Source organism: Panthera tigris, chromosome C1 (assembly GCF_018350195.1).
Source record: "Panthera tigris isolate Pti1 chromosome C1, P.tigris_Pti1_mat1.1, whole genome shotgun sequence".
In the NCBI taxonomy this organism is placed as follows: Eukaryota; Metazoa; Chordata; class Mammalia; order Carnivora; family Felidae; genus Panthera; species Panthera tigris.
In genome coordinates this window covers 55,346,178-55,367,737 of record NC_056667.1, presented here as the reverse complement: position 1 = coordinate 55,367,737, position 21,560 = coordinate 55,346,178, and positions in this window count along the sequence as shown.

Below are 21,560 nucleotides of genomic sequence, written 5' to 3'. Positions count from 1 at the left end.
TTTTTCCTTCTCCTCCCTCATGGTCTTCTGTTAAGTTTCTCAGGATCCACATAAGAGTAAAAACATGGTATCTGTGTTTCTCTGTATGACTTATCTCACTTAGCATCGCACTCTCCAGTTCCATCCACGTTGCTACAAAGAGCCATATTTCTTTCCTTCTCATTGCCACGTAGTACTCCACTGTGTATATAAACCACAATTTCTTTATCCATTCATCAGTTGATGGACATTTAGGCTCTTTCCATCATTTGGCTATTGTTGAGAGTGCTGCTATAAACATTGGGGTACAAGTGCCCCTATGCATCAGCACTCCTGTAGCCCTTGGGTCAATTCCTAGCAGTGCTATTGCTGGGTCATAGGGTAGATCTATTTTTAATTTTTTGAGGAACCTCCACACTGTTTTCCAGAGCGGCTATACCAGTTTGCATTCCCACCAACAGTGCAAGAGGGTTCCCGTTTCTCCACATCCTCGCCAGCATCTATAGTCTCCTGATTTGTTCATTTTGGCCACTCTGACTGGCGTGAGGTGATATCTGAGTGTGGTTTTGATTTGTATTTCCCTGATGAGGAGCGACATTGAGTGTCTTTTCATGTGCCTGTTGGCCATCCGGATGTCTTCTTTAGAGAAGTGTCTATTCACGTTTTCTGCCCATTTCTTCACTGGGTTATTTGTTTTTCGGGTGTGGAGTTTGGTGAGCTCTTTATAGATTTTGGATACTAACCCTTTGTCCGATATGTCATTTGCAAATATCTTTTCCCATTTCGTTGTTGCCTTTTAGTTTTGTTGATTGTTTCCTTTGCTGTGCAGAAGCTTTTTGTCTTCATGAGGTCCCAATAGTTCATTTTTGCTTTTAATTCCCTTGCCTTTGGGGATGTGTCAAGTAAGAAATTGCTGCAGCTGAGGTCGAGAGGTTTTCTCCTGCTTTCTCCTCTAGGGTTTTGATAGTTTCCTGTCTCACATTCAGGTCCTTTATCCATTTTGAGTTTGTTTTTGTGAATAGTGTAAGAAAGTGGTCTAGTTTCATCCTTCTGCATGTTGCTGTCCAGTTCTCCCAGCACCATTTGTTAAAGAGACTGTCTTTTTTCCATTGGATGTTCTTTCCTGCTTTGTCAAAGATTAGTTGGCCATACTTTTGTGGGTCTAGTTCTGGGGTTTCTATTCTATTCCATTGGTCTATGGGTCTGTTTTGTGCTGTCTTGATGATTACAGCTTTGTAGTAGAGGCTAAAGTCTGGGATTGTGATGCTGATTCCAATTTTAAACTGATCTTTGAATATGTAGGCAGTGCGCACACTGCTGTGAACAGGACAAAAACTTGGGAAGCAATACCTCTTGGAGTCTTTTCTGAGGAATCAGAAGAAACTTCTGGCAACTGAGTGGCTGAAGAGACAGCTATGCTGAAGTAATTTGGCTAACAAAGAAAGATGAATGAGGGGATTAAAAAATATTATCATTTTGCAACCCCTAATGAATTAATAGATCTATTCAATGACCATCCCTGGCTGCTAAAATCATAAAAAGAGAGACAAAGATAAATTGCATGCCCCACGATGGAAGTACCCAATTCAATTTATAAAGTAGCCTTGAAAAAGAGTGAAACTAATCATGGCTCTAGATCTAGCTACCATGTTGCAGGGAAATGTTACAATCACAAAGACACAATCAGCAAAGTCCAATGTAAAGAAAACCCTATAGGGCAACACAATTTCTTATATTTTTTTCAGTCAAATAATAAATGGGAGAATTTAGGGATTAGAGAATAATCAGGACACATATGAATCAAGTTGTAAACTGACTTTGATCCCAGTTCATGCTAATTGTAGGGGGAAAAAGTTATAGAAAAATCAAGGAAACATGAACATTGAATACTTGATGATAAGGAATTACTTTTTCAGGTTGATACTGATATTGTGGTTATATTTTAAATGAGCAGTCTGTGTCTTTCAGAGATTCATAATGAAATAATTACAGACAGAATGATATGAGGGCTGGGATTTAGCTCAGCTGATATGGGGTCAGGGTTGGGAGAGCTGATGAGGGCCAAGAGGAAGCAAGCTTGGCTAGGAGTTGATCATTGTTGAGGCTGGGCAATGAGTATGTGTACATTCATTACGTTAGTCTCTCTACTCTGTTTATGTTTAAAATATTCCATAATAAGGTGTTTTTGAAGAGAGAAAGTGCATACGTGATTGACAGAGAGAAATTAAGGGAATAAAAATTGAATTATAACTTTGGGGTGTGGCTATTTTTGACTTTGAGCTTCACCATAAAGTGATCTGCCTCAGCCATTTGATAGGAACTCTGAATGTCCATATCTTTAGGTCTTTTAGCTGGGGCTCGTCATATTTCCCAGAATAGATGCTACCCATAACCTGACATAGATGGTAAAAGCCTGGTGGCCGGCTTTCAGGGAACTGGGTGAAAAATGCCGGGTAAGGGCTTTGAATTCCCTTCGATCCTCACCTGTGCCTCTCCCCTGCCAGAGACCCTGTGTTTTGCCTTCTCTAGAATAAAAACCTCTAACCTTCTATGTGGAGAAGGAAGTTGCAGTCATCCAGCAGTCCTGGGCACCAGAGGGAATCTAGGGGCCTAATTACGTCTTAAATAGCTGCCAAAAAATCCTCCTTATTTTAACACTTATTTAACAATATTTCTGGAGGTTCCAGGTACCACAAGTTCCTGAAACTTTTCAAGATTTTGCAGTGAAAATAAAGTTGGTTCTTAGCTTTTTTCAAGACCAGTTTAGGCTTTTGTTTCACGGAGTCTGTTGAGCCATTCTTTACTCATTCATTTGTTTTCTCCTCTCCTGCTTTCCTGGCCTCGAGAGTCTACACAACACACATACACACACACACACCCCATTTTTAGCTGGGCTCTGGGAGAGACCAAAAAATAAAATGGGTATGCTCTATATATCATCTTTACTGATCTCACCCCACTCCACCCTTTACACTTTAATTCTTTACACACATAACATAAATGCAGAAAAGTACATAAAATATATGTATGGGTTAATGAATAATTGTAAAACAAAGGTCCATGTGATTATTACCCAGGTCAAAAAAGAGAACACTGCCAGTACTCAAAGAACCTCAGTGAGCCCCACTAAGATCCTAATTCTGTAGAAACCCAGGGTAACTACCATCCTGGCTTTTGTGAAAATCCTTCACTTACTTCCCATTTATTTTTCACTTTTCTCTATAGCAGTCATCCCTTATACCATAGAGTTTAGCTTTGCCTGTTTTTAAACATTTTGATTATTATATTCCCATGTATCTTGCCTTTTGCCTTCAACATTACATTTGTGAGATGTATCCATACTGTGTGTAACTGTGATGTCTTCATTTTCTTTGCTGTCTGATCTTCCATTATGAATGCGCAGCAATTTATTTTATTTTATTTTTGACATTGGATTGTTTACACTCCCACTGTTTGGGTCTATTGTATGCATATTCCAATATTCACACATTGTTGGATTTTATCCTGGTGTATACATAAACAAATCTCTCTAGCCATATACTTAATAGTGAAACTGCTGTGTGATAAGGTATGTGAACCTTCAGTGTTGCTAAAAATTTCCTAGTAGTTCTCCAAAGGATGGCTTCTCATGGCAGAATTGGAGGGAGCATCATGACTCCTTGTGTTCTATACAAATGGTACCATCTCAAATGTAAGGTAAATTGGCAACTTGTGTCTCTGCCAATTTATTCTCCCAACAGCAGTTTTGAGAATTAATTCTATTTTTCCACATTTTGCCAACCCTTAGAACTTTTGGACTTTTTAATTTTTGTGAATCTGGTGGATATATAATTATGTTTGGTTGTGTTTTTCAACTGAATTTCCATGGTTACCACTGACATTGAGCACATCTTCACGTTTATTGGCCTTTTGGATTCCTGCTCCCCATCCCACCGTTTTAAACATTGTTTTGATAATATGCATAGGTTTCTATTACCTAAACTATGCAGGCAAGACCTTAAATGTGTTACCCTGTAAGGACTGGAGAAAAATTTACTGTTTCTATGTCAATATATGTTAAATTCTGAATAATGCCAACTCAACACAGTGAAGGTGGACTCTTTCCCCAAAGGTGACAACACATTAACACTAAATACTTTTATGTTTACCCATAAAAATGCAACCAAATCCATCCTTTAACCTGTAGAAATATTATTTCTTCACCAACGTACCCTTCAAAGGTGCTTTCTATAATCAAATGGTCTCTGACCCTGCTCATCCTTCTTGACTGTACTATGACTTTTGACCCTTTATGCCTTACTCCTTCTTTAAATAAGCTCTCTTCCCTCTCTTGATTTTCTTCTAACTTCCTGAAGACTTTCTCCTTCCCCATCTCCTCTCTCTGACATCCAATCAATGTTGGTGTCTTCCAGTGCTTTACGTTTAGACACTCATGTCTTTAGCAGATACCATCTGGGGTATCTTCCTAGCCCCACAAGCCATCTCTAGTCCCTCTTCCTGGGAATATTCCCCATTCACATCCTGCATCCACGAGGATAAGCCTTTAACAGATGTGTTTGCCCCACCTTTCTAGTCTTAGCTGATTGGCCCAGGGGCAGACAACAGACCAAAGACTGGCCAATCAGGTCTTGTCTCCCCCCCAATATCAGGAACTGAGATCCAAAGTCTTGATAAGCTCTTTGGCTAAAGCTGTGACATGAGAACTTGGGATCCAGAGGCAGCCTCATTTTAAAAAGTGGGCTAAGAAGTGAGGACAGCTGTCAGGGAAAGGACAGAAGAAAGCACAGAAGTGTAGAGAAGCAGAGACAGGTGGCAGTGAGAATTCCTGGCATGATGTTTTGGCTCCCAGGTTTCAGGCCCATTCTTATCCTTGGGTTCCATGAGACAATCACAGCTCTGTTCTTATTTCAAGTTCCTGTTGCATTCAGGCTCACTCACCATGGTCACTGCTCTTCACACTTTAAGTCCCAACTGACCTCTTCCACCTCTGTTCACTCACCCTGGATCAATCCATTTCCACTGGAACTTATCCCGGAACCCTACCCTACCCAGTTGAAAGGCACCATTGCTTTGTATTTCTGGAGGAGAGAATGTCATAGCTCAGGAGAAATCCTCACCAGTGGATCTGGCTGGTTCTTGCTTCATACCATCCTGGGGCTTGAGGCTTTTCTGCATGGCTTTTGAACAAGAAATCATCTGCTCCCTGTCTTTCCTTTGGACCCTGCCATCCTTCCCCAGCTTGGCAACCTCACTTTCGTGCCCCAGGCTGATCCCTCTTATCCAGAATTTCCTTTTCTCTAAGCCTGGCCAGTTTGCCTTAGCACCTGCCTTCTCTACCCAGGAATTGCTGTGCTCTTAGCCATGGCCCCCACTGACCAGGGTATTCATATTGGCTTGGTGCCTATCAGCACCTGTTCTCAGGACCCAGTTCCTTCATTCTTCCTTAGCACCGAGCCCACTTCAGAAATAGCAAATACATGGCGCATGGGGTCAGTTCCCACTATTCCCACTACAGAGCTGTTTTCATTGATCATATTGCTCTTTCTTGCTCATGCTGGAGACAAAGCAACACCTCAGAATCTTTCTTGATACAGTTCTCTAACACCAACAAATTATCCATCAGAGCTTGGTTCTGGTGGTGTGAGGGAATGATGATAACATTGGCAAGGAAGGGACATGCAGAGAAGGAAATGTATTGAGTTGTATTGAATTTGCTTTTGGGGAAATGTACTGAATTCTGCTTTTAGCCCTTACATTTGGGGAAAAGGCACAATTTCTAAGTGTAGCAGTCTGATAAACAGATGGAAAGCCAGGGCCAGAGGAACAGGGCCCAGGGAGGGATGTCTCCTTTTCCTCCTTGGGATCTCTGCAGGGCTGGGCTTGGTCCCCTTGGCTGTCTTCAACCCTGGTCAGTGGCCTCTGCATCTCTGTAGGAACTATTTTTTCTTTGGATAATGTAGTGGCTAAAAACTTTGGTACTAAAGCCAAGCTTCCTGGGTTTGGGTCCCAACTCTACCACTACCAAATGTGGGAGGCACTTTGGGCAATTTATTTAACCCCTCTGTCTCCATGCTTTTATTTCCTCGTCTGTAAAATGGGATACTAATCAGATCTATCTTACTGGATTGTTGTGAGGATTGAAGTTATATGTGTAAAGGCTTAGAACGGTGCTCAGTAAATGTCTGCAACTGTTACTACCTCACAAAGAGACTATAATAGAAGCTCCCCATAGACTCAGTCAGTCTTCCTCATCTTTCTCTGGCACATAAATAATTCTGAATAACAACAAAGAGCTCAGGCTTTGCAGTCTCAGAGATGAAATTCAGCTCTGGCCCTGGGCCACCTGAGAATAAGCACCCTCCTTGTAAAACTGAGATAACAAAAGCTACTTTACAGAATTGCTGTATTGGGGCACCTGGGTGGCTCAGTCAGTTGAGCATCTAACCCTTGATCTTTGCTCAGGTCTTGATCCCAGGGTCATGGGATCAAGCCCTGTATCAGGTTCTGTACTGACAGTGTGGAGCCTGCTTGGGATTCTCCCTCTCTCTCTCTCTCTCTCTCTCTCTCTCTCTCTCTCCCCCCCACCCTCTCCCACACTCTCTCTCTCCCTCTCAAAATAAATAAATAAACTTAAAAAAACCATAATTGCTGTATTAAATGAGATAACATACATAAAACTCCAAGGACATAACAAACCCTCAAAAAGATGCAAACTCTTATTATCAAGACTAGGTATAGTGTTGTGGCTGTGCCAGACTGCTTGGGTTTGAATTTTAGTTTTGCCCCACAGTTGTTTCATGATCTTGGCTAGTTACTTAAGCTCCCTGGGCCTCAGTTTTCCCCTCTGTAAAGTGGGAATAATGCTAGCACCTAGCTTATAGAGTTGTGGCATGAATCAAATGAGAAAATATACATATGGTCCTTGACCCACTGCCTGACACAATCAAGCAGCTTATTCTTCTTTGCCTAATAAATGGATCAACTGTAGGAAAGTTCTTAAAAAATAAGCTTGCTAAAGGAGAGAATGTGTGATCTCCACAATTACAAAGACTCATCCTAAAGTCCGATTCGGGTTGAGCTAAATCCATAAATGCAAGCAGAGCCCTGAGAGACTACAGCCCAGGACTCCAAGCCTTCTCCTTGATGTCTCTTCTCACAGCACGGACCATGGGGACAATTAGCACTTAGGATGTAGGCTGGTGGAGCTGGAAGGATCTTTATGGCTAGATGTGCAGACTACTTCCTCCTGAGTAACTGAAACCCAAAAAGGTCAAGTGCACCCCCCCCCAACTTTGTGAACTCAGTCACTGCAACACACTACTTCTCGACTCCGCAGCCTCCTCACGTGAAAATGGAGTTCTGCTTGCTCCCCACCGCCTGTTCCAAAGCATCAGGGAGCCAGGAACTTCAAACTCCTTCTAGGGCCGAAGTTTGGCTGCCACAGTAGGAAGACAAAGCAAGAAGGGTGTAGATTCAACTTTCAGCCTCTAGAGGGAGCGCTGGGCACGGCTGGAAAGCATGAGCCTGGAGCGCACCCAGGCGCTTTGGGGGCTGGCTGCAGCTTGAGGGCGAGTCCTCCCCAGGCTTCCTCCCAGAAGGCCAACCCTTTCTCCAGCACGCGGAATAATGGGAAAAGCCCACTGTCTGGGCTCAAATACATGGCGTTCAGTCCTTACTCCACTTATGCAAGTTGTGTGTGTTTGTGCGCATACCTTAATCCCGCGGAGCCTCCTCTAGCATTTGGGGAGAGCCACATCTGCCTTGCCTATTCCAGAATTTAACAGGCTGGGATCCCTCATCTAAGTCTAGAAATATATCCCAAATAAACAGAGACAAGCCCAAATATTTGTGTACAATAGCAGATTTCACACTTGGTCTCACGACCTTTTTATACTCCTAAAAATTTATTGAAGACCCCAAAGAACTATTGTTTACATGGCTTATGTCTATCAATATTTACCATATTATAAATTAATACTAAGGTGTCTAAATATATACTCATTTGGAAGTAATGAGTCATTAAAGATGCTGGCGAGGATGTGGAGAAACGGGAACCCTCTTGCACTGTTGGTGGGAATGCAAACTGGTGCAGCCACTCTGGAAAACAGTGTGGAGGTTCCTCAAAAAATTAAAAATAGATCTACCCTATGACCCAGCAATAGCACTGCTAGGAATTGACCCAAGGGATACAGGAGTACTGATGCATAGGGGCATTTGTGCCTCAATGTTTATAGCAGCACTTTCAACAATAGCCAAATTATGGAAAGAGCCTAAATGTCCATCAACTGAGGAATGGATAAAGAAATTGTGGTTTATATACACAATGGAGTAATAGGTGGCAATGAGAAAGAATGAAATGTGGCCTTTTGTAGCAACGTGGATGGAACTGGAGAGTGTTATGCTAAGTGAGATAAGTCATACAGAGAAAGATAAATACCATATGTTTTCACTCTTATGTGGATCCTGAGAAACTTAACAGAAGACCATGGGTGAGGGGAAGTGGGGAAAAGAAAGTTACAGAGAGGGAAGGAGGCAAACCATAAGAGACTCTTAAAAACTGAGAATAAACTGAGGGTTGATGGGGGGTGGGAGGGAGGGGAAAGTGGGTGATGGGCATTGAGGAGGGCATCTGTTGGGATGAGCACTGGGTGTTGTATGGAAACCAATTTGACAATAAATTTCATATTAAAAAATAAAATAAAATAAAATCTGTATACGGAATATCATGTTTATGGAGCATCACATATTTAGAATAAGCCATGGTAGCAAAAACTTTTATAAAGCTGAATTTATAACTTTAAAAATTTGTAGTGAGTTTATAATAAGTTAAAAATCCATTCCATTATAATTTGGATATCTGTTGATTGATATGTAAAAACTTTACTATAATTCCTACAATTATATGAAATTATACCAAATAGATAAAATACTAAAAAAAAAAAAAAAAAAAAAAAAAGTAACCAGTCATTATTTGTTAGCTTAAAGGACATTTTTTTGAAATATTTTCTAAAACAAATAAAACATTTTTCAAGTCTTTTTCATGTCTGGCTTAATAAAATAGGGATTAATTCTCTTTTTGCACTGAGTCTACAGTGATATTTCACAGCGTGACCTCTGAAAAACTCCACTATGCACTGTGAGAAAATGAGAGTGAAAAAGGAAATGAAGAAAACTTTAACCTTGAAATGAAAAAAAAAAATTTTAACCTTGAGGACTCCCTGAGAGGGTCTCAAGGGCACTGCAAAGGTCCTGGGGCCACACCTTGAGACATGCTGGTGTATAAGACCATGTTCTTTATGGCAGGGAGACTCCTCTCCCTCTTCTCCCTGCCAGCAGCCTGGTTCAGACTAGTATTATACAAGGCAGGTAACAGCAAGGCCTCAGGACTGGTTTCCTGCCCCTCTCCTTCACCATTCCCAGCAATGGAGGGAATTCTTCATAAAATGCGGCATGATTACCTCACGGCCCACTCAAAGTTCTCCCATGTGAGCTTCCTAGTCACGGCTCACACCAGGGTCTGGCTCCATGGTCCGACTGCAGCCAAAATTCCAACCTTAGGTCGCTCTCTGGCCCTCTGATATGCCTGGTGGTGTTGGCCAAACCCTCCCCCACACATGCCTTCTATGTCCCACCCTTGCCCTTATGCTTTTGTTTCTGCTGGTCCCTGCACTTAAAACACCCTCTTTCCCACTTCTTTCCATCCTCCTTTTGCTTTCAGACTCACTCCCCCAACTGCAGATTTTCTACAAGTTCCTAAAACACTCAGTTTGCCCTCTTTTGAGGGCTTTTGATTCAGCCATGTGAAGTAAGTACCCTCCGAAGCTGTTTTATTGGTTTCTTATTGCCACTGTAACAAATAACCACAAATTTGTTGCCTTAAAATGACACAAATTAATTACCTTATGGTTCCGGAGGTAAGAAGAGGAAAATGGTTCTCAGGGGCTAAAATCAATGTGTTAGCAGAGCTTTGTTCCTTTTGGAAGCTCTAAGGGAGAATCCATTTCCTTGCCTTTCCAGCTTCTAGAGCCCTTCCTTAGCTAGTGGTCCCTTCTTGCGTCTACAAAGCACATCACCCCAGCCTCTGCTTTCTCTCTCTGCTCCTCCCTCTCTCTGACTTTCCTGCCTCCCTCTTATGAGGCCCCTGTGATTACACTGAAGTCACCTGGATAGTCTGGGACACTCTCCCCATCACAAGCTTTTTAATGCAATCACATCTGCAAAGTCCCTTTTGCAATGTAAAGTAACATATTCACAGGTTCCAAGGATTAGGGCATGGGCATTTTTGGCTGGCCATTACCCAGTCTGATATAGTTGCTATTAGCAAAAGATGAAGTCCAAACCCAGCCTCAATGAGTTGCACAAATCTTGGAGTCAGACATATGTCCCTATGTGGAGATAAAACTCATTCATCTGATTGCTTTGAAGATTAAATGAGATGATCTGCATGAAGCATGATGACAGCTGCATAATGATCACTTACCAAATGTCTGTGACTATTATTATTAGCCATTATTTGGCATTTTACCACCAGCTGACTTGGAGTCCCCTCACAGCACTAGTCTTATTTAATAACTTTATATGTATGTTGGGTGACTGTGTGGCATATGATGATTTTAACTGAGTTTTAATTATGTAAACACGACCTTAATACATTATCCTTGTAAAAAAAAGAAAGTTGGTCTCTCTCACATTAGATCATAAAAAAGCCCATATGGACAAGAATGATTTTACACATCATCAAATTCCCAGAATCTAGTCCAGTAGCAAATACGTATATAGTTAACACTCAATAAATAGGTATAGAATTAATGGATTCAATCTACCTTTTAAAATACCTGTCTGGTTTCCCATTGCCTTCAGAATGAAGATCAGGTTCTTAGCATGACAAACAAGTTTTAGCAAGATCCAGTCTGAACTTGCTTGAAAATTCACTTCCTATCCACACCTCTCAGCCTTGTCTCCTACCCTACGGCAATATTGAACTCACCCTGTCCTCTCAGGGGACAGGGCTCCATGCCCTTTCTTGTACTAACTGCAGCTTTCTTTGCCTGAAATGGCCTCTCCTCACCCTCAGCAACATAAACACACACGTGACCCCCTCCCTCCTCGTCACCTGGATAATTCCTGCTCATACCTGGATAATTCACCCATACCAGCCTGAAGCACACCAGATTGCAACTTCCTATCCACCTGACATTTCCTTCCCACCATCCCACCCCAATAGCCTATAGCATCTTTAAGGGCAGGGAGCAGATCTTACTGTTACATCCCCAGAGGCTGGTAGGTGCAGGCACATCTGCCTCAGTCCATCGAATGTCAGTTTCTTGGGTTCAGGGACTGTTTCATTTATCTTTGGATCCTCAGACTCTAGAAAGGATCCTGACAGGAATATAGTGGGCAGTGAGCATTCCACAAATGTTTGTTGAATGGCCAAATCTTTCCACAAGATGCCCTGCCTACATTAACAATAAATAACAGGTTGTGTGCTAATCACCACTGCTACACTTTGGAAGGGAATAATAATAACAATAACAACAACAACAAAACACTGTTCTTCCCTCCAATGTTTATTGGAGCATATGGTGGGCAGTGGCCAACATAAGAGTCTATTGATGGCTTCTACAAATACATTTCAGTGCATCCCATTGGTTACACTTCTTGCCAAAAAGTATATCTCACAGCAATAAAGGCTAACAAATAATCGTATATTCCTACAATAGCCACTATGTCCCCTACTCTATCAGCAAGTCTCTAGCTTTGACTCTCCTCAATATGCCTACTCCACACCTGACCACACCCTTCCACGGAGAACACCAGGCTCCTACCACTCTTGACAAACCAACAGACCTACTATGTGTCCAGCATCATCCCTTCCTCCTCTTACTTTATTGGCACTTTGCCAAGCATCTCAGAGGGCTTCCCTTCCCTAACCCTCTCTTATCTCACTTGGCAGGTCCCCAGATGCCCAGCACACAACTCCTATCTCCTGAAGCAGAGCTGAGCCATGGCTCTGGTAGCAGAAGAAAGGACAGTTGGTGGCAGGAAAGAGGTGTGAGCAGAATAGTCTCCAGAGCACCCAGACACACACACAGAAATGGTAGATACTGCTTTATTTCCTGTATTATGGAGGGAACAAAAATTGTCAGCCTCCTAATAGAGAGCAAATGGCTGGTTGTGTAATTGCATCCTTTACAACCATTTTCCTCATTAGTTTCTTTCCAACCATTCTCATTATCATCAAGGATATTAAATATTACTATGAATTGAAAGAAATAGGAGGTAAAGAAGGAGACCACCATCTGGGAAGGGACGACTAAGTGCCAGGCAAGCACTGTGCTGGGCATCTTTGTATATGCAAGCTCTTTAAAATTCACCAAAAACAGCACACAAACAAAAAGGCCATGCTATAGTAGGTATTTTGTCATCCACACTGCCCAGGGCTTCAGAAAGGTTTTTGTGGTCACACAGCTGGTAAGAAGTATTATCACAATTTGAACCCAGTTTCCAAAACCCCATGCTTTTTATGCTACACAAAGTTCTCTGTTACTGAGCAGCTGTTGTGCGACAGGCACTTTGCAAATGACATTTCACGGAATCCTTCCCACTACATGATGAGAAGTGGCTTCACACAACCATTTCATAGGTGAGGAAGCCAGGGTCAGAAAGGTCATCTGCTTTGTCCTCATTTATAAATCAGGAGATTTCACACTGAAATTTTAAAGCACACATACATACACACACACACGACAAGAAAAAAATGTTCTGGCTATGTTAAGCAGGAAAACACTACAGGGTATAGGGTGCTTACAAAATTGATGGAGGAGCGGGCTGTAGTCCGGGTCCCCCGGAACAACACCCCGAACAACACCCAGATGGTATCTCAACTGCCCACTCCAGGCTCCTATCACCTTAGCCACAACTCAGGATGGGGGAACTGCCATTATTGGTATTGGCTCTGCATTGGCCAGACCTGCACCAGCGACACAGTGTAGTAACAAGGTGCCCTCACCTTCATCCCCATTTAATTCAGTCTGAGCCTCCTGTGAGCAAATCTAAATGGCAGATTCTAATCATACCCAGGACCTGTAGGGGAGGCTGAGAAAGGTGGATTTTATGTCTCCAGCCTCTGCAATTCAGGGAGGCATGAGGAGGAAGGAGGGACAGATGCAGAGCGAGTCATTCTGTTTATCTGTCATAGGCTTCGTTCCCACAGGGCAGCCATCTGCTGCGGCTGAGAAGCCCTCTTCAGAAGGAGCCAATGATCAAGTCCTCCTCCTGGCATTAGCACTACGTATGTTGCTAATCTACCGCTTCTATCTGCTACATGGTGCCCACTGTGTGAACCCACCACTTTTCACCTATCCCCTCTGCCAGTGATGGAAACCCAAGCTGCCTTTGGGGCCTCCTTGGGAATTCGCCCAAGACTTACGCTTGGACCCTTTTAATCTTCTATCACCTAATTTCAGTTTTATCCAGAGAGAGAGAGAGAGAGACAGAGAGACAGAGAGAGACAGAGAGAGAGACAGAGACAGAGAGAGAGAGAAAGAGAAAAGAATATAGAATAAAAATAGGTATCACTTATGGAGCATTTACCATGAGTCAGACACTCTTCTAAATGCTGCAATGTACTGATTCATTTAAAAACAGTCCTCATAGTATCATCATGAGAATAAATTAAGCAACATGAGTATCTGGCACTTTATACCAGGGACATAGCGGTGCTCAATAAGTGACAGGTATTATCACCAAGTAGTTGGTCAGGGGCTGGACACCAAGGCCCAGGCTTGTCCAACACAGTCTTATATGCATTCCCAGACAAGGTGCCTCAGTTTGCCTCTGTGCCTCTGTGCAGCCATAGGGCTTGTGCCACTTTGATTCTAGGCTCTTAACCACAAATGGCATGCCTTCACTTACCTCTCCAACTCCCCATGAGATAGGATGCCTTTGAGGCAGGGGATGGGTATTATTCTTTTCAATACTACAATCCTGACATCTAGCACAGTGACCGCCACACATAAGCATTCAATCCATGACTTTTGGATGAAGATACTCATGTGTAAGGGAGTTTATGACTAAGCCTGAACCTTGTAAGAGAAAGACACTGGTGGGCATCATTCCATTGGACTTATGAGGGGCATGGGCACATTGGCCTCCAGAGGTCAGAAAAGGATATTTTGTACTAGGCTATGGAATGTCATTCCCTTGAGGATGAACTATAGGGAGACACCAAAACCCATGGCTGTTCCCTTCACACCATGAGAAGCCTAGTTAGGGATGGAGTAGCAAGGGGAGGACAGCACCTTCCACAATGCTAAGGCAGGCCTGCTGTTCTCAAAAATGAACATTTCTTCAAGGGCTTCTTCACAGATCAATTGGCCACTCTATACACAGCAAATCAGCATTCCCAGTGTCTTCCATCATGTTCCCAGAGACTGATGGATTCAAGGTCAATAACATAGTTCTGCCCAACTCGGATTTATTGTGCCTACCAAGTGGAAGAATCAAATGATCCTTCTGAGCTTCTGCTGCTTGCCAGGCACTGGTAGCCGTCTCCATCTACAGCATTAACTTTAATCTCTTTAGCCATCCTGTGGGTGGGTACTGTCGCTACTCACACTTTTAGATGAGGCAACCAAGGCTTCAAGAGTGTGAGAAACTTGCTCTCACCTGAGCAGCGAAGAACCAGGGTTTGAAACTAGGGCTGGCTGGCTGGAATTAATACCTTGTCTTTGTCCTTGTCCTTTAATAGGACATCTCACAGTTGTAAATCATCCATTGTGTCATTATTGGTTTATCATATGCCTGCCTGGCCAGACAATACACTCCAGGAGGGCTAGGCCAGACCTGTGTTCACTGCTGTGTCCTCAGCACCAGCACATAATGGGCCATAATGGAAATCCATTTATGGGCATTGAGGGGATATTTCATTGAATGAATGAAATTTACAAATGCAAATGACATAGGTTCTGCTTTCCAGCATGTGGCAATGGTCACATAGTCAGCTCCTTGTTGGCTCTTGCCTGGACTATTACAATAATTCCCTTATTGTCTCCAGATTTTTGCACACTTCCCCATCTTTCATATGGGGATTGGCTTGATCTTCCTTATACACCAGAACACATCATGGTCCTGCTGAAAGTCATCACTGGTGCTCCATTTCCTGCAAGATAGAGTCCAAGCTCCTGGGAGTGGCCTACAAGATCATTATATCACTCCTATATTCCTCGGTAGCCTTAGTTGTTCCTGGGAGACCTAAGCCTTGCCCGTATCAGCCCCAAGTGCACTATAACAGCAGCCATTCTGAATCAGCTCACTGCTTTCCAAACTGTCATTCTTCACCTGAAATCTCCCCACCTCCAATGCTTCCCACCCCATGCCCTGCTCAGTGTACCTGATAGATATCAACTCATCTTTTTTTTTTCTTTTTGAGATGAAAATCACATAACATAAAATTTACCTTTTTAACCATTTTAAACTGTACAATTCAGTCACTCCCACTATATTCATGGTCTTCTGCCATCACTACAACCTAATTCCAGAATATTCTCATCATCGTCAGAAGAAATCCTGTGCCCATTAAACAGTCACACCCCAGTCCCCTCTTCCCCCAGCCCCTGGAAATCTGCTTTTTTGTCTCTGTGGATTTGCCTATTCTGAATATTTCATATAAATGGAATAATATGCAGCTTTTTGTGTAACTCACCTTTTAAGATGCCTCCACAAAGTCTCCCCTGACCTTTTCCAATGGCTATGATCCCCTTTGTGCCCAATTTCCAAATTCTCATGGATACCTCCGTGTTGCCCCCATTCTCCTTCTCTACTTCTGTCAAGGCACCTGTGACACTCATTCCTCCCACTGGACCATGTCCATCTCCTTCCATCAGCTTGTGAGTTCTTTGAGGGCAGAGAGCTTGCTGCTCTTCATCTTTACCTTCGCAACATCTCCTACAGTGCCTGGCACAGAGCAGTTTCTTTAAAATGTATTCTGAGTACATATCTAAGGTGGTAATAATGTACCCAGGCTCTGGGTCCTGACTACCTGGCATCCAGCTCTACTGCTTGCCAGCCATATGAAACTGGGCAAATGACTCAAACTTTTTGTGTCTCAGATTTCTCTGTGCATGATGGTAATGAGAGTAGGATGTGTCAAAAAACGGTTGTGAAGGCAAGACACTCAGAAAAGTGCCTGGCACATAGTAGCGTTCCATAAGTATTAACTTGATTGATTGATGATAAAGAGTATTTTGTATTATGAATGTCATTCACAATAGGTGCTCGAAAGTAATGTACTGGTGGTATATGGAGCAGGAACACATAATGTTGGTGGAGGGGATTTAACAAGGCTTCTTGGAGGAGGTGCGAATTGACCTTGTCATTCAAAGTTGTATGAGCACTCAAAAAGCAGATGTGAGGAGGCACAGAGAGAACCAAGAAAGGACATTAGGGGCCCAGAGAATAAGAACTGAGCAAACACAAGTGGGAGAGGGAATGCGGGGCATATTCCAGAAGGGTATGGCAGAAACAAGTGTGTGGAGGCTTGTTCAACAGGACATTGGCCTAAAAAAAGAGCTTGGGACCAATTTGTAGCGGGCCCGTAGGCAGTGTGGAACTGTTAAATGTCTCTGAATATGAAAGTGAGATAATCAGATCATGGTTTAGGAAGATAAACCTAATGGTCATAGGAGGGTGGGTAAAAATGGGGAGAAACTAGGCACTAGGCTTGCAAACTCAGATGCTCACGGAGGGTAGGTGAGGAACTTACATGAGTGAGGAGGCCTGGAGGAAAGAAGCAACAGGGACTTGGCCAACTGAAACACAGACACCTAATCATCAGCAGACAGTGCTGCTCATTGTTGCCATGAGGCTGGTCCAGTGTTAGCAAGTTTTTCCATTTTTCGAAGAATGCCATGCAATATAGATTTTTATGTGATTCTAACATTTAAATATTAACTCGTAAGTTAAAATGGCCCTCAAACTTCACATGTGTGTTCTCTGAGAATAAGCTATTCCAATTATCCCGAGAGAAGAGATCAGTAGCAATGGGAAGTGGCATTAGGAACAGAAGATGGAAACAGATAGCTCAGATAAGATGACTACCAGATGTAGATGATAAAGAGAAGATGTTGAAAAAGACACTGCTGCTTCCAGCCTAAATGACCTAGAGGAAGCTGATGCCATAGACAACTTCATGGAAATGGAAGGATAGCTCTTGAATCAGAATGGGTTCAAACTCAGCCCCATTACTTACTAGCTGTGTGACCTTGAGCACATTACTTATCCTGTCTGACCCTCAGTTTCTTCATCTGTTATATGGAGGTAATAATAATACATATCTTACAGAGTTGTTTATAAAGATTAAATGAGATTTGTGTGTGTGGAGTGCTTTGCGTAGAGTCTGGCACATAATAAGAGCTCAAATGTTGTCTAATTCATTGGCAACATTCCTTTGTCCTATCTGCAGTAAGAGCCTCCAGTTTTTTGTTTGGTGGTCTGTACTCTCCCCAATCCCTTCCATCCAGGAGTGTCATGTGACCCAAGACTGGCCAATGAGAACATTGTAGCCCTCTGGTGATAGTGACTGGCTCAGGGAGCAATTAGTCTGAAATTGGAGTCAATAACAGAGTAAGCTGAATGTTGAGATGAAAGAGAGACCAAGTCCTTCTGGAGCATTTGATTTGCTACATCGCACCATACCTGAAATCAACACTACCTCTCGACTTTTCAATTAATTACCTTTCAGGTTATGCCATTTCAGATTGGATTTTCTGACACATGTCACTAAAAGAGTCCTAACAGATTCTATTACTATAATCGCTATTACTATAACTTTTGAACTTAGATTCCTAATGATGACATATCCTTCACAGAGTTTAAAGCTGACAGTCCTTGGAAAGGCTTTCTCCAGCCATAGTCCCCTGGGCAGGAGGTTTTGTTCTCCAATGGCTCTTAGGTGAGAATGTGAACATGAGGTGTATCTCAGATACCCTGAGAAGGCGTTTCAAAGTGGAAACCAAGCTTGTCACACCTCAGCAGCACCCACCTAGCTTGAAGTTCAGAATCCCACTTTGAGGGTGAGGCAACAGGCAGTGGGGTCATTGCTTCTCAACTTCTGGGGTTCTTCTATGGTTCCCAGAAGAGAATCTTAGGTTGGACACTATCTAGGGAAGCAGAAGGCTGGTGAGATCTTCAGACTAGAGAGACCTCTGGATGGGTGGACAGAAGACCTTTCACCTTGATCCTCCAGGGATATGGTTTTTAGACCTTGCCAGCTCTGCTCTCACATCCCAGAGGATCATAAGAGGGGGTGTTGTGTGTATAGAGTTCTGGCTGACACTTAAGAGACATGGGTTTTAACCCTGTCTCTAAAACACACTAGCTGTCTGATCCAGGGCATTCTACTCACCTTTCTGATTCTTATTTTCCTCATTGTAAAGCTGGGAAAATTTAATAGAATAATATGTCTAAGGCACTTAGCAGTGTCTGAAACATAGCATGCATGTTTTTAGCATTTTTTTTTCCTTTAAGAATCTCAAGTTACTCATCTATGGAGTGAAGGAGATGAGGGCAGACTCTAGTTACTGGATAATCCGTGAAGTTCCTTGAGGCTTGAAAATATTCCAAAACATTCTAGGTTTCCTCAGCTTATTTACTTACAGTGGTAAAAACCATAGTGCAAGCTTATCATGATACTACAGAAACATAACCCTTTATCCAAAACTCTCGGTGCCAGATGAAGTTCATAATTATTTAGTAATCTTTGCTGAATTCTTTTGTAGGATACTACTGGTCCATATCTTGCATATAACAGAACACCTCCAGGAAGATATGGGTAACACTTCTGTGGTGGTTTTAAAATAAGTCCACAAAAACTTTTACATTCTTTTCTTAACGAATAGTGTCATCGAAATCTCCTTTTATTGTGTGTGGGCTAAACTTGGTAACTTTTTTTTAAGAAACACAAAGCATGGGACACCTCGGTGGCTCAAACACAAAGCATGGGAAACCTGGGTGGCTCAGTCGGTTAAGCATCCGACTTTGGCTCAGGTCATGATCTCACGGTTCACAAGTTCAAGCCCCACATTGGGCTCTCTGCTGTCAGCACAGAGTCTGCTTCAGGTCCTCTGTCCCCTTCTCCCTCTGCCCTTCCTCAGCTTGTGTGAGCCCCGCCCCAAATAAATAAATAAACTTAATAATAATAAAAAGCATTGTACTTTACCCTGCTAACAGCCATATGAGTGAGCCATCTTGCCAGGGACTCCCCCCTACCCCCAGCCCTGGGCAAGCCTTCAGATGATTGCAGCCATAGCAACATCTTGACTGTAACTGTATGAGAAACCCTGAGTCAAAACTACCCAGTTAAGCCTCTTCTGAATTTCTGACCCACAGAAACTGTGAGAAAATAAATGTTTGTTGTTGCAAGCCATTAAGTTTTGGGGTAATTTGTTATGCAACAATAGATCATTAATACAACCCCATAATCAAGCACGCTGATAACTTTGCAGTGCAATGTTTAAGTATTCACAGCAAGTGGTTTAAATAATATCTGCTGGGGCACCTGGGTGGCTCAGTCAGTTAAGCGTCTGACTTCGGCTCAGGTCATGATCTTGCAGTTTGTGAGTTCAAGCCCCACATCGGGCTCTGTGCTGACAGCCCGGAGCCTGGAGCCTGCTTCAGATTCTGTGTCTCCCTCTCTCTCTGCCCTTCCCCCACTCATGCTTTCTGTCTCTCTCAAAAATAAATAAACACTTAAAAAAAATTAAATAATATCTGCAAATAAACTTACTTCAGTTCAGTCACATTTGACTCCAAAATGAGTTTCCCAAACTTAAGACTTTGGGTTTTTAGAACATTTTAATTTTATCTTCACTTGGAACTGTAGATGAGAAATTATGAACTGAGATTACATAATGCAAAAACACTCTGGGGACATTTTTCAGCCCCAATGTGACTGTTGGACAGTAACCATAGCAGGCAACCAGTGCCATGAACTGAGTTAATTCTGTTACGATGAACATCGACAGCAGTAAACGGCCTTCCTCACTAAACTACATACTCAGCATGTATGGACTTACTCATCTTCACAGACTTTGCAGCCAAAGGTAGCCTTAAAGATCATCTAGAGGCACCTGGGTGGCTCAGTTAGTGTCTGAATTTGGCTCAGGTCATGATCTCGCCATCCATGCATTCAAACCCCACAGGGGGCTCTGTGCTGACAGCTCAGAGCCTGGAGCCTGCTTCAGATTCTGCTTCAGATTCTGTGTCTCCCTCTCTCTCTGCCCCTCCCTGACTCGCATTCTGTCTCTCTCTCAAAAATAAATGAATATTGGGGCGCCTGGGCAGCTCAGTCGATTAAGCATCTGACTTCGGCTCAGGTCATGATCTCGCAGTTTGTGAGTTTGAGCCCTGCCTCGGGCTCTGTGCTGACAGCTCAGAGCCCGGAGCCTGCTTCAGATTCTGTGTCTCCCTCTCTCTCTCTCTGCCCCTCCCCCACTCATGCTCTGTCTCTGTCTCTCTCGTAAACATTTTAAAAAACGTTTTATAAAAAAATTTTTTTTAATGAACATCAAAAAAATTTTGTTTTAAAAAGATCATCTACACCATGGTTTTCCAAAGTACAGTAAAGAGGTCACCCGCATCAGAACTGGGAAGGTTGGGGTAGGTATTTGTAATGCAGATCTCAATGATTTACCCAGGCCTACTGAGTCAGATCGCAGCAGTGGACCTAGGGACCACAGTAGCTTTGTGGTGTTGGGTAAGTCGGGTAACCTCTTTAAACCTGAGTTCCTGCATCTGTAAAATAAGGGTAATACCTGCTTCTTACGACTGTTGGAAGGATCAAGGAAATGATGTAGCAAAGTGTCCAGTACAGTGCCTGGTATAAAAATGATCTGGATTGAATTATAGGAGAAGGCTACATACAGCTTGATTCCCGGGAGCCCAGCCTCTGGGGAATGCATCACACATCTTCACTGCCATTCCAGGTGGCAGAGGGGTACAAGAGCTGAAGTATGATAATGATAATAACATGATTGTCGAATGTTGATAAGCCAGGTACTGACCTAAGCACTTAGCCGGCCTGAACTAATTAAATCTACTAACCATTCTATGAGACAGATACATTTTTAAGACCTAGTTTACAGATAAGGGGGCTGAGGCACAGAGCAGTTAAGTAACACGTTATACTTAAAGCTTCCAAGTGGTAGAGCCAGGATTTGAGTCCAGAGGACCTAAGTAATTTGTAACACTAAGCTTTAGTAAGGTCTGTTTATCCTAAAATAGAGAGAAGGGAGCCCATGTCCCTAAGTGTCCCCCTTTTCTTGATGAAGCTGCTCTGGCTCAGAGCTATAGCTGAAGGCTGAGACCCCAGATGAATTGTAGATCCTGCAGAGGGGGTTCTCAGGCTATCACAGGAGCATGACTGGATGGAGCAAAGGGAAGCACTGAAGGCACTGGGCCTGGGGCAGGGGGAACTCCTAGAGAAAGCAGTGCAGGCTGGAAGTCTGGGGGCCCCCACCAAGAGCAGCTTAGCCATTTCAGTTTGCCTGAGCTGACCTCAGCTTCAAGACATTCGCACGCTCCGT